The sequence below is a fragment of the Hippocampus bargibanti genome, linkage group LG03, assembly GCF_051943395.1.
Source record: "Hippocampus bargibanti isolate YZ-2025 linkage group LG03, ASM5194339v1, whole genome shotgun sequence".
NCBI lineage: Eukaryota > Metazoa > Chordata > Actinopteri > Syngnathiformes > Syngnathidae > Hippocampus > Hippocampus bargibanti.
The window spans coordinates 12,560,982-12,573,019 of NC_142736.1; the positions used below are offsets into that span (position 1 = coordinate 12,560,982).

The window sequence follows — 12,038 nt, forward strand, 5'->3', positions numbered from 1 at the left end:
CACAGATTCTCAAAGGGATGCTTTAGTGGAAGTGAGGAACACTATTAGCAGAAAATGTGGGAAGATGTGAGAATGACCCGATGGGATCCAGGTGGAGGATATAACCTCACAATCCACTCTATAGCCGCACATCAACATGTGTCTATACCTCCTCCCTTATTGGCACACACCTCAGGTCTCCAAACACATCACTTTCTCACGCTCCCCCTCTTGTACTCTCACTTGAGCAATGCACCACCATTTTCACCCAAATCATGTGGACCGACTCCTTGTGACATACACCAATGTTCAGATTTCTTAAACAAGCATACCAACAGCGGTCTTCATGTTTAGCTTTCATTTAACAGATAGGAATGCGTCAATTGGGTGTTACTGATGTACAGTAGGCGCAAGTCTTGGCTCATGTATTGTCTTTCAGGAAACAATGAAGATTTTATTTTTTTGCCAAGTCTACACAGACAGAATTTGTTGCCTATCACTGGGGCCTGAAATATAATAGGCAAGGACAAAAAGGGTAGACAAAACTTCTTGAAATTGCCCTGTGAGGTACTGATGTGCGTGGTGGGTTATTTTTTTTTTTTCTCACATAAGTGGCTTTTCATTTTGATTTCATTTTACTGTTAGCGGTGGATCTGTGTAAGCAGTGGTATTTTTACTCTTGCGGCGACCGCCCAACTTGGGGACTGAAGCAACACCATCGGCTCAATAGTACACTGCAGTAATAAGCCCTTCCAGTTCACAGTCAAATATAGAATCAACTTTTAAATTCTTCTTTATACATTTAAAGCTATCCATAATTTTGCACCCCCATACCTATCTGACCTTCTATTCCCTCTCCTTCCCTCAGATCCTCTTCCCCCCCTCCACCTTTGTGTGCCCCCTGCCCATCTCAGCACGATGGGGGACAGAGCTTTCAGCAGCTCAGCCCCCAAACTCTGTAACTCACTTCCTCAACATTCGTAACATTGATTGTCTTCATTCCTTCAAATCCCATCTCAAAACCCACCCCATTTTCTGGTTTTATTTATTATTGTATCTGTTGTATTCTTTCTATGTTTGTCTGTGACTGTAAAGGGTCCATGAGAGCTTTGAAAGGCACTTGAAAATAAAAGTTATTATTATTATTATTATTATTATTATTATTATTATTATTATTATTATTATTATTATTTATAATACCTTCTTATTAGGATGGTAAGAAAAATCTTTATTTGCAAAAAGTACCCATATGTTATACATTGTATCCAGTGTCTGTGTGTCTGTGACTTCAATATAACGTCGCGAGAGTGGATGCCTTTACAGCAGCTTCTGTATTTTTTCTACTTCTTGCTTTCCTTTCCTCTTCCTTTCATAACTTTGCTGCTGTGAAATGCACATTTGTCCACTGTGAGATTAATAAAGGTTAATCGAATCAAATCTACTCTCATGCAATTATCTGTAATATGTTCATATTCACCCTTGTGAGGGTAAATTGACTGGAAAATGGATGGATGCATGGATGGATGGATGGATGGATGGATGGATGGATGGATGGATGGATGGATGGATGGATGGATGGATGGACGCACAGATGGATGGATTGATGGATATTATTAGTGCGCATCCAATATAATCGCAGTCAAAATAGTGTGTGAGAAAATGTATAATTTGTTACAATATCACATCTGCTCTTTCTTTGCGAATTGGTTATTTCGACTGTCTGTTTACTCAGGTCTGCCCCTCCTCAGAAGTGCCATTGACCAGACTCGTAACTGGGACAGCGGTGACTCGGAATTTCCAAGCTGCCGTCTACATTTGACAGAAATTGTCTCACTTGAATGACCATTTGAACATGCAAGGATGGCAAATACGATCACAATTATCCTTCTGGGAAGAGACCACGTCAATTTATGTACTGTATATATTTGCCATGACCAAAGCAGCGTGAAAAAAATCCAGTTTCCACAGCTTTATCCTCAACACATTTTAATGACCCAGGTGCAAGATTGCATAAACAAGATAATGTTTTTGTCGTAATCGTTCTAAACGGTTGTCCTATTTATTGTAATATTTGCTCTTCACTGTAATACAAAAACAGAATATTGTTGCCTTATACCTTTGCTAATACTGTATCTCTGTATGAATTCAACCAAATATTAGCTTGCAGCTTTAGAACAAGAATTATTGTAAACCTCGATGTACGAAACTCATGTTGCCTCTGACTCACTGTCCTCACACAGATTGGGGTGGAAACATGCTCTGAAAATAAAGATGAGGACAAACACCCTGGATGTCACAACTCATGATGCAAGACAGACTCTGCGTCTGCCTCCCATCCCAAGAACACTGAAGATCAAGCCCGAAAGTGCCTCCCATCCCCATGTTCCCAAGGGAGCTGACTCACTGAGTGACACCAACAGCCAGTGGTAAACACTAATTTATGATTTTTTTTTTAATATGCAAAGACAAGTCTCTCCATATTTCTGTTTACATATCTGTCTGTCTATCTGTCTATCTGTCCATCCATCCATCTATATATCCATTCATCCAAACCCACCCGTCTGTCCATCCATCCATCATCTATTTATCCATCCATCCATCCATCCATCCATCCATCCATCCATCCATCCATCAGTCGTGAGGGAAGTGTGTGGGAGTGTGACAAATGAAAGGAAGCCAAATGGAGGGAGGTGAATGAGCTCATTATGAAAAAGAACTCATGAAACAGTCGTTTGATTACGATGTTACAGGAAAAGGGTTATCTATATAAAAACGAATTTGATCGACATCGGGCCGTCGGAAAATAACGCGTGCGTTTACCCCACAGGGAGACGCTCACGATTGGATCAACGTAAAGAATCGAGCTTGATGGGAGCATCCAAAAGCATATTTTTTCCGGAGTTTGACTGGTGCTTTGATAGCAGTGAGGCCAGCCTCCCCATTGTTAGCGCAGATGCAGAACACTTATTCACTGGTTTAGCAGATCAGCATCCACCGTACCCCGGGATGCCCCGGAGAAGAAACGCAGATGCCTCAATCTGCAGAGCGCTTCTCAACGCTTGGACACGTTTAAACTCTCTACAATCGACGCGGCTCATTAAAACTCGGTCCTACCTGGGTAAGGTTGATGGTGCCGAACAATTCAACTGCCTTCGAGAGCAGCGAGAGCTGGTGTTGGCAGGCCGATCATCCCCCCAGCATGTCTCAGCGACAGAAAACGTACCGAGTCTGTCAGAAGCGACGCCCCGGAACCAGTATAGCAGCAGACGAGTCCACTGCGGCTGTCTGGATGGCCGCGCGAGGGCTCATTTTCACGCCCCAACATCGGCTGGCAAATACGATTGCAACGGGCAAAATAAATAAATAAATAAATAAATAAATAAATAAATAAATATTTTGAGAGAGTACATGAAGTCTAATGGTCATGCTAGACCAACAAATGGACTCCTGTATTTTTTTCCATTTATATTTAGCACACACACACACACACACACACACACACACACACAGTCTTGGCTCATGTATTGTCTTTCAGGAAACAATGAAGATTTTATTTTTTTGCCAAGTCTACACAGACAGAATTTGTTGCCTATCACTGGGGCCTGAAATATAATAGGCAAGGACAAAAAGGGTAGACAAAACTTCTTGAAATTGCCCTGTGAGGTACTGATGTGCGTGGTGGGTTATTTTTTTTTTTTCTCACATAAGTGGCTTTTCATTTTGATTTCATTTTACTGTTAGCGGTGGATCTGTGTAAGCAGTGGTATTTTTACTCTTGCGGCGACCGCCCAACTTGGGGACTGAAGCAACACCATCGGCTCAATAGTACACTGCAGTAATAAGCCCTTCCAGTTCACAGTCAAATATAGAATCAACTTTTAAATTCTTCTTTATACATTTAAAGCTATCCATAATTTTGCACCCCCATACCTATCTGACCTTCTATTCCCTCTCCTTCCCTCAGATCCTCTTCCCCCCCTCCACCTTTGTGTGCCCCCTGCCCATCTCAGCACGATGGGGGACAGAGCTTTCAGCAGCTCAGCCCCCAAACTCTGTAACTCACTTCCTCAACATTTGTAACATTGATTGTCTTCATTCCTTCAAATCCCATCTCAAAACCCACCGATTTAAAATTGCATTTTCTGGTTTTATTTATTATTGTATCTGTTGTATTCTTTCTATGTTTGTCTGTGACTGTAAAGGGTCCATGAGAGCTTTGAAAGGCACTTGAAAATAAAAGTTATTATTATTATTATTATTATTATTATTATTATTATTATTATTATTATTATTATTATTATTATTATTATTATTATTATTTATAATACCTTCTTATTAGGATGGTAAGAAAAATCTTTATTTGCAAAAAGTACCCATATGTTATACATTGTATCCAGTGTCTGTGTGTCTGTGACTTCAATATAACGTCGCGAGAGTGGATGCCTTTACAGCAGCTTCTGTATTTTTTCTACTTCTTGCTTTCCTTTCCTCTTCCTTTCATAACTTTGCTGCTGTGAAATGCACATTTGTCCACTGTGAGATTAATAAAGGTTAATCGAATCAAATCTACTCTCATGCAATTATCTGTAATATGTTCATATTCACCCTTGTGAGGGTAAATTGACTGGAAAATGGATGGATGCATGGATGGATGGATGGATGGATGGATGGATGGATGGATGGATGGATGGATGGATGGATGGATGGATGGATGGACGCACAGATGGATGGATTGATGGATATTATTAGTGCGCATCCAATATAATCGCAGTCAAAATAGTGTGTGAGAAAATGTATAATTTGTTACAATATCACATCTGCTCTTTCTTTGCGAATTGGTTATTTCGACTGTCTGTTTACTCAGGTCTGCCCCTCCTCAGAAGTGCCATTGACCAGACTCGTAACTGGGACAGCGGTGACTCGGAATTTCCAAGCTGCCGTCTACATTTGACAGAAATTGTCTCACTTGAATGACCATTTGAACATGCAAGGATGGCAAATACGATCACAATTATCCTTCTGGGAAGAGACCACGTCAATTTATGTACTGTATATATTTGCCATGACCAAAGCAGCGTGAAAAAAATCCAGTTTCCACAGCTTTATCCTCAACACATTTTAATGACCCAGGTGCAAGATTGCATAAACAAGATAATGTTTTTGTCGTAATCGTTCTAAACGGTTGTCCTATTTATTGTAATATTTGCTCTTCACTGTAATACAAAAACAGAATATTGTTGCCTTATACCTTTGCTAATACTGTATCTCTGTATGAATTCAACCAAATATTAGCTTGCAGCTTTAGAACAAGAATTATTGTAAACCTCGATGTACGAAACTCATGTTGCCTCTGACTCACTGTCCTCACACAGATTGGGGTGGAAACATGCTCTGAAAATAAAGATGAGGACAAACACCCTGGATGTCACAACTCATGATGCAAGACAGACTCTGCGTCTGCCTCCCATCCCAAGAACACTGAAGATCAAGCCCGAAAGTGCCTCCCATCCCCATGTTCCCAAGGGAGCTGACTCACTGAGTGACACCAACAGCCAGTGGTAAACACTAATTTATGATTTTTTTTAATATGCAAAGACAAGTCTCTCCATATTTCTGTTTACATATCTGTCTGTCCATCTGTCCATCCATTCATCCAAACCCACCCGTCTGTCCATCCATCCATCATCTATTTATCCATCCATCCATCCATCCATCCATCCATCCATCCATCAGTCGTGAGGGAAGTGTGTGGGAGTGTGACAAATGAAAGGAAGCCAAATGGAGGGAGGTGAATGAGCTCATTATGAAAAAGAACTCATGAAACAGTCGTTTGATTACGATGTTACAGGAAAAGGGTTATCTATATAAAAACGAATTTGATCGACATCGGGCCGTCGGAAAATAACGCGTGCGTTTACCCCACAGGGAGACGCTCACGATTGGATCACCGTAAAGAATCGAGCTTGATGGGAGCATCCAAAAGCATATTTTTTCCGGAGTTTGACTGGTGCTTTGATAGCAGTGAGGCCAGCCTCCCCATTGTTAGCGCAGATGCAGAACACTTATTCACTGGTTTAGCAGATCAGCATCCACCGTACCCCGGGATGCCCCGGAGAAGAAACGCAGATGCCTCAATCTGCAGAGCGCTTCTCAACGCTTGGACACGTTTAAACTCTCTACAATCCACGCGGCTCATTAAAACTCGGTCCTACCTGGGTAAGGTTGATGGTGCCGAACAATTCAACTGCCTTCGAGAGCAGCGAGAGCTGGTGTTGGCAGGCCGATCATCCCCCCAGCATGTCTCAGCGACAGAAAACGTACCGAGTCTGTCAGAAGCGACGCCCCGGAACCAGTATAGCAGCAGACGAGTCCACTGCGGCTGTCTGGATGGCCGCGCGAGGGCTCATTTTCACGCCCCAACATCGGCTGGCAAATACGATTGCAACGGGCAAAATAAATAAATAAATAAATAAATAAATAAATAAATAAATAAATAAATAAATAAATAAATATTTTGAGAGAGTACATGAAGTCTAATGGTCATGCTAGACCAACAAATGGACTCCTGTATTTTTTTCCATTTATATTTAGCACACACACACACACACACACACACACACACACACACACACACACACACACACACACACACACACACACACACACACACACACACACACAATTATTAGGTCCAATCCATATTTACATGAATCATTTCTTTACATTTATTCCACCAGACAATACTCCACTTTCTGTCCTGCTACTGTCACTGTATTTAAATTGTTGCACTGTTCTCCTCGGGCCCGTTTGGGTTTCCTCCCACATTCAAAAAACATCCATGCCTGGTGGATCGACCACTCATAATTGGCTGTAGATGGTTCGTCTGTGTGTGCTTTGCAATTAGTTGGCAACTGGTGTAGTGTGTGATGGTAGCTTTACGGTATTTGGTTGTTATACAGATGGATAGCTGACTACACCCTGAATTGTCACCAGTCACTCGCAAGGCACATGTACAAACCATAAACTGATTGTCATGTTCTGCTCTGTCTTTGTTTTCCGGAGAAGCTGAAATGTAGGGTGAGCCATTTCATCAGTGCACCTGTTTCTTGTTCCTCATCAAGCCTTGCCAAATATCTAAGGACTACCAATGTTCAGGATTATTGAACTTGCTTGCTGTTATCCTCCAGGGATAGTTTGAGACTTCACACTCACCACTTTTCTAATGGGGCCTTGTTTTCCAGGTACAGTATTTTGATTTTCCAACTATTCTTATGTATTTGGGCCTTTGCTACTTCATTCTGTATTTTGGAGTGTCAAGCAAGCGCATATGTAGTTTTCCTGGCTCTTTGTGGCCAGCGATTTCTGTATATACTCTGTCAGTCCTTTTTATCCTAAACACAATCTTGTTAGTTTCTGAACATTTTCTTGATCCACAAAAAAAATAACTTGCCAGTGGGTCTGTGTGAGCTCTCAGTCGTACAGGAGTGGTAAGTCACTGGTAAATCACTTATTGCTGCCAACTATGGGAGAGACATTCTTAGCTTAGAAAAAGGTCACTTTTAAATTAGTTAACTATGACCGATGTCGATCAGATTCGTTTTTATATAGATAACCCTTTTCCTGTAACATCGTAATCAAACGACTGTTTCATGAGTTCCTTTTCATAATGAGCTCATTCACCTCCCTCCATTTGGCTTCCTTTCATTTGTCACACTCCCACACACTTCCCTCACGACTAATGGATGGATGGATGGATGGATGGATGGATGGATGGATGGATGGATGGATGGATGGATGGATGGATAGATGATGGATGTATGGACAGACGGGTGGGTTTGGATGAATGGATATATAGATGGATGGATGGATGGACGGATGGACAGATAGAAAATACAAAAATACAGCAAATATGTATGACTTTTATTTTTTAGTCTAACCAAATATATTGTGTTCTCTATTTCTGTAAATTTCACCTGCAGTCATCAGTGAGCCTGTATTTTGACAGAATAAGTTGAAAATAATTTTCAGATGTCATTTTTAAACTGTCCGTAACAATAGTAAGACGTTATCAATGAAATACTGTAAATACAGTACTCTAGTAAAGTACAGGAACAATTTCCTAACTAAAGAAGTATATTTGCTCTTATTTTCCACTATTCGGATTCTTTAAATGGTTTATACAAGAAAAATACATCTTTGAAGAGTTAAAATGGCTTTCTGTTAAAAAAAAAAAAAAAAAAAAAAAAAAAAAAAAACAGTGTACAGTAACAGTAACAGCTAGTCTCACCAAGTGTTCCCCACACTCGGCAAAGTTCAGCTCAGAAATTACATTATCCAATATTAAAAAAGATATTTGTCTCCAAAACGTTTGTTTCACCCACATACATTTAAAACAAATACTGCAATGTTTAAAGTTAAGTTTTAAGTCAATATATTATGTTTTAGATGACACCTTCGTCTTCCCTATTACATTAATTTAACCCGTTTCAAAGTAAATTAGAAGAGACATGAACGTGAGAAATAGGCGACATTTTCAACTGCTTTAACTTTGTATAAAAACATCAATACTTCCACCTCGTGGACACATCTTAGCATGACGGCCAAGGGACTGCTAAAAGACAAACAACTAATGGGAAAAAAAGCCAAGAAAAAAATACAATTTACTTTACGTAGTATCATTCAGTGCCAGAAAGTCTGCACTGAAGAACAAATTTCGTGCTAATTTCATCTTTATACTATTTGTTTTGTCTCGAATTCATCTTCAAAGGGCGCTGCCATGTATATTATACAGTCCATTTGACTGGGTAATACAATGGAATGGGGGGAAACAATTATGTTCAGTTAATATACAATACAATAGATATTGATTTATATTGTGCTTTAAAAACAGCTGAAGCTGTAACAAAATGCTTAATATGGAAAACAATGATATACAGGGAATAAAGCAGTCACAAGGATAATAGAAAGCACCAAGGAGTGATCCTGGTCTGTATCAATGACACTGAGAAAAGACATAGCAATGACAGGTTTGGTGTCACATAGCCCCATACTAGCAGGTGTTGCGCTCTCCACTATAGTAAGGGAGATGCGGTGTTGTGGGATCCAGAAAAAACCACAAGACAAGCAATGTGATACGTCTTGACTCAACAGTGGTTTACTTCGAATGCCCCGATCTAATGCAAACGTAGCCGCACAACAATTTCCGGTCCAACGATCTAAATCGGTCCGACACGAAACACTAACCGAAGCAGGCGTTCCATGTTTAAATAAACATTTTCGATATATATCATTTGTAGACCAATAGAACTACGCGAATGTAACCAAAATAGGAAATACGATAATTTACAACCTGTCACATACTCCCCCTCAAAATAGATGTTGTCCCCAACATATGTACTAGTAAATACATAAATGCGCTGGACGACGTGCCCAAAACAATGACGCACGGTATTATGAACTGCATCCAAATATGAACTATAATAATGAACAGTTTACAGACTGGAACTCTTTTCATACATTCTGTTTACATTATAACAATCAACAATTCACAGACTGGAACTCTTTTCATACATTCCGTTTTACTTATACAGGGCTCATCGGGGTCTTCTTGTTTCCATCTCACTGTTCTATTAAACCGAAGTGTCGATTAACCATTTCTGTAGTATTTCGTGGCATAATAGGGGTGTGCGCCATACATCCAAGGCATTGTCTGTTCACCATGATATGGTACTGTCCCTACATTGTAGCAAGATGGCGAACCAAGGCGATCATACGTGAATACCCTGTGTTCTCGTCGTGGCCGTTGATTTCCCCCAATATCAGGATTACTGGGGGGTGGCTGGGGAAAAGGGGGACACACTGTCACAGGCGAATCATTTTCCGGACCAATGTTGCCCTCCTGAGATTGGTCAACTTCCGCAGCTCCCGGCTCTGTCCCCGGCAGTTCATTCCCCAGTTGATTGTCATCATGGTGGGTTGTCTCCACAAAGCTCACGTCCCGCGGTTCTGGTGAGTCTGGTCGGGTGCTCTGGCGATGCAACACTGGATAATACTCATCCTCCTCATCATCCTCTTCCGGATCCATTTCCGGCATCTTGTTCGGTCGTTGCCGAGTGGACTTTTCCTTGGACTGGGACTGTAGTGAAGTCTCTAATGGCAAATGATCACATGGCAGCAAGAGATTGCGGTGGAGTATCCTAGATCTGCCCTTCCCCCTCTCAGGTTTCAGCTCATAAACTGGAATGTCTTGGCTGACTTGACGAACCACTGTATGAACAACATCCTCCCAGTGGTTTCTCAGTTTGCCTGAACCTCCGCGTGGGGTTAAGTTTCGAACCAGAACACGATCACCGGGCAACAGGGTAGAATACTTTAGTTTACTGTCATATAGTCTCTTACTCCTGGCAGCAGCTTTGTTGTTATTTTCTTGCGTGATCACATACGCTTCCTCCATGCCCTGTTTCCACTTCTTCACATAGTCCTTCTGGTTGGTGTCACCCTGGTTAGAGTCTGGATTCAAACTAAACAACATATCAACTGGCAAACGTGGTGAACGTCCATAAAGTAAGTAAAAAGGTGAAAACCATGTCACCTCACTTTTGGTACAGTTGTAAGCATAAACGAGTTTGTTTAGTGAGTCTTTCCAGTTACTCTTTTGTTTCTCTGTCAGTGTCTTTAACATCTGGATCAGTGTTCGATTAAATCGTTCAACCTGTCCATTTCCCTGTGAATGGTAGGGGGTTGTCCTTGAACCCGCAACCCCACAATATTCCTTCAGTTGAGCAAAAAGTTGATTTTCTAATTCACCACCCTGATCATGGTGAATTCGAAGGGGGAACCCAAACTTTAAAGCATAGTCATTAAAGATTTTGTTTGCCGCTGTTTTGCCAGATTTGGACGTTGTAGCATAAACTTGAGCAAAACGTGTAAAATGGTCCACTAGCACAATCACGTATTCATAACCACCCTTACATTTGTCAAGATGCAAAAAGTCAACGGAGACAAGTTCAAAAGGCTGAGTAGTCACAATATTAGTGAGAGGGGCTCTGGTCTCACGGTTGGGCTTTTTGTGTTTTAGGCACACACACTCTCTCAGTACATAGTCCTGTATTTCTTTTTGCATAAAGGGCCAGTAAAAACGATCCCTTACAAGGGAAAGAGTCCTTTCTACACCATGGTGGCCCATTTCATCATGCAGCTCTTTTAACACTGTCACCTTGTGTTTTTCAGGAAGCAGTAGTTGGGTTCTGTTTGCCGTTTTTCTGTACAAAACACCTCTGCACAAGACAAACAACTTGAGGACAATGCTTTCTTAGTTCAGTACCTAGCGGTTTCGTCTCCGCCAGTTTGTATCTAATAATATGTCCTATAATGGGGTCAGTCTCTTGATCTAGCTTGATCTGTCCAACAGTCAATGGGGCTATCGATGTGTTTAGTGACACCTCGGCACACGTAGCTGAGATTCCCATAGACCAAGCTGCACTAGACTCGTTCTGTTGGTCAACCGCTTGTACGGCAGCACTCACAGCATCATATGACATTTCTTTTGTACATCCTTCCATATATGTTACCATATCAAGGGGCATTCTAGATAAACTGTCTGCATCAACATTTTCCTTACCGGGACGATATTTAACAGTAAAATTAAAATCAGAAAGTTCTGCGACCCACCTGCACCCAGTTGCATTTAACTTAGCAGTCGACAGTACAGGATGTGCCATGCCCTAGCATGGCACATCCTGTAGCATGCTTGCCACTACAAGATGCAGGAATCATCTCATTTCCTCTTAACATCCTCAGGAACGAAGCACGACAAACGGGAAGTGATTACCCTCATGGTTCTTGGTACGCTCGTATCAAGTCAGGGAAGACTTGGACCACTGGTTGGGACTCAGTTGTGGTCCATTCTGAGCCCAAAACAAAATGGGTTCAAAATAGCTGTGCCCAAGAAGCAAAACGAATTGTCAGAAAGATAACTCAAGGGAACTGGTTAGGAACTGGAACTGGCACAATGACAGATATCCAACTCGTTATCGTAACCCACAAGGTTGCGGGATGCA

The 12,038-nt window shown here is 41.3% G+C and overlaps 1 protein-coding gene across 2 annotated transcripts in view; it reads right to left on the bottom strand.

Moving 5' to 3' along the window:
* apba2b (amyloid beta precursor protein binding family A member 2b) overlaps window positions 1–3,303 on the bottom strand; it is a 46,716-nt gene extending 43,413 nt beyond the window's left edge. For both annotated transcript variants that reach the window (XM_088992011.1, XM_088992010.1), the window contains exon 1: window positions 3,094–3,303. The gene's annotated coding sequence lies outside the window, so the exon portion shown is untranslated. The remainder of the gene's footprint in view (window positions 1–3,093) is intronic.
* Between the last annotated feature and the right edge of the window lie 8,735 nt (window positions 3,304–12,038).